At 36.4% G+C, this 2,724-nt stretch overlaps 1 pseudogene; it reads right to left on the bottom strand.

Annotated features, from left to right (window-relative positions):
* Nucleotides 1-1,634: 1,634 nt before the first annotated feature.
* LOC115032512 (small nucleolar RNA SNORA17) lies at nucleotides 1,635-1,780 on the bottom strand (annotated as a pseudogene).
* Between the last annotated feature and the right edge of the window lie 944 nt (nucleotides 1,781-2,724).

The raw sequence follows: 2,724 nt of genomic DNA on the forward strand, positions 1-2,724 counted from the left end.
CAAAATGTTGGGTCCTGTTTCTGTAGCCAGCCTGTTAGTCTATGTCTTTTTATTGGGGAGTTGAGTCCATTGATATTAAGAGATATTAGGGAGAAGTAATTGTTGCTTCCTTTTATTTTTGTTTTTAGAATTGGTGTTCTGTTTTTGTGGCTGTCTTCTTTTAGGTTTGTTGAGGGATTACCTTCTTGCTTTTTCTATGACGTGGTTTCCGTCCTTGTATTGGTTTTTTTCTGTTATTATCCGTTGAAGTTCTGGATTCGTGGAAAAATAATGTGTGAATTTGGTTTTATCGTGGAATACTTTGGTTTCTCCATCTATGGTAATTGAGAGTTTGGCTGGGTATAGTAGCCTGGGCTGGAAATTGCAATTTTCAAATTCACCTGGAATAACAAAAAACTAGGATAGTAAAAACTATTCTCAGCAATAAAAGAACCTCTGGTGGAATCACTATGCCTGAAGTCAAGCTGTACTGCAGAGCAATTGTGATAAAAACTGTATGGTACTGGTACAATGACAGATAGGTAAATCAATGGAATAGAATTGAAGACCCAGAAATGAACCCACACAACCTATGGTCACTTGATCTTTGACAAGGGAGTTAAAACCATCCAGTGTAAAAATTACAGCAGTTTTAACAAATGGTGCTGGCACAACTGGTGTTTATCATGTAGAAGAATGGGAATTGATCCATTCTTATCTCCTTGTACAAAGCTCAAGTCTAAATGGATCAAAGAACTTCACATAAAACCAGAGACACAAGCTGGGCGTGGTGGCGCACGCCTTTAATCCCAGCACTTGGGAGGCAGAGGCAGGCGGATTTCTGAGTTCGAGGCCAGCCTGGTCTACAAAGTGAGTGCCAGGACAGCCAAGGCTACACAGAGAAACCCTGTCTCGAAAAACCAAAAAAAAAAAAAAAAAAAAAAAAAAAACCAGAGACACTGAAAGCTATAGAGGAGAAAGTGGTGAAAAGCTTCGAAGATATTGGCACAGGGGAAAAATTCCTGAACAGAACAGCAATGGCTTGTGCTGTAAGATCGAGAATTGACAAATAGAACCTCATAAAATTTCAAAGCTTCTGTAAGGCAAAAGACATTGTCAATAAGACATAAAAGGCCACAAACAGATTGGGAAAGGATCTTTACCAATCCTAAATCTGATATAGGACTAATATACAATATATATAAAGAACTCATGAAGCTGAACTCCAGAGCTAAACAAAGAATTTTCAACAGTGGGATACCGAATGGCTGAGAAGCACCTGGAAAAAATGTTCATCTTGGGCATGGTATAACCCCCCTCCTTTTCACAAGGCTGCCCATTTATTATTTATTATTTATTTATTATTTAAGGATAGCTCGTGGTAAGGGACCCATTATGCAAATTTGATAGTCATCTCAATCTCACTGCTCGCTTAGCCTAACGTAGTGGTTCCTTGCAAAGATCATCTGTCTAGGGCTCACTCCATCCCAAGGCCCAAAGTCCTAATCAGGGTTCCTCTAGTCTCAGGCTTGCTCTGTTTCCTGGGAAGCTATGGCGACTTGCAAGGCACCTGACTGGTGATTGTCTCAACTGGCTTACTGTCTGAGTCCTTCGGAATGTAACTGGTGGTGGTCTCAGATTCTCCTTTTTCAGGGAGTGATGGGCTACTAATCATTCAGGTGTTTAAAAATGAGAAAACTGTGTGTAGACACAATCTTTCTCTTCTCTACTACCTACTACATTCGTGAATTTTAATGTCAACTTCGGTTTTAACAAAATCCATCCAGTTCCTTTGATTAGATGATCTTTTCAAATAAAAGGGATTTATTAATTAATATAAGAAGTAAATGAGTGAGGGGAACATAACTTTTAAAAATCCTTTCATCTATATATAACATTATACAACACTGTAATTGGAATCATTCTTTAGACAATCAAACCTTACTGTACCTTTAAATCATATGTTGAGGTATTATAATGGGTTCAACGAAACCTTTCTTTGCTAAGTATTTATTTAACTGAACTTTAAGAGTAAGGAAAAATAGTTGCTCACAAGAATATTTTATAATTTTGGTAGCCATTCAAGAATGCATAAATTAGCCTTCACACTTGTATTGTTGCTAACACCAGGACCACATACAAAACTGTCCTGTAGGTGAAATAACCAGGAGACCAAAATATCAAGTCTTTGAATAATAATTTATTTGAAGTGAGCAATCGTTCCACTTCCTCAGGAGGAAAGGTCTGAACCATTTGAGCTAATGCAACTTCTAGAGTACAGCTTAAAGATTGTGGTACATGCTTTTGGATTGGAAGTGCAAAGAAATTTGTATTTGCTAAACTTCAAACAAAGGATAACATAAAAAGCTAATTGTATAATGCTTTTGTTAATCAACATAATAGAAAAAAGGCTATTACATAGATTATTTTGTTTATTATAGAAAAAAATTCTATGTTATAAAATTAGTGTTTTCTCTGTTTTGCCATACTATTTGAAACTAAGTATTTCATAAAGGAAGTAGATTTATTTTTGCTTAAAAACAGTCAAGAATAGGCTGTTGGAGTCTGTATTTGGTTCCCCTGGATATACAACATGCTGTCAAAAATGTAAAGGGAATCAGTCATATACAAAGAAGACGACACATCAGTTCAGGAAGTCACTGGGATATGATAGTATGCATACTCTTTTTAGAGCAACTTGCTTTTGAGGGAACTTAATACAATAACCAAATAACTATTTCTTAT

Source organism: Mus caroli, unplaced genomic scaffold (genome assembly GCF_978045245.1).
Source record: "Mus caroli unplaced genomic scaffold, Mus_caroli_1 scaffold_1, whole genome shotgun sequence".
Classification (NCBI taxonomy): domain Eukaryota; kingdom Metazoa; phylum Chordata; class Mammalia; order Rodentia; family Muridae; genus Mus; species Mus caroli.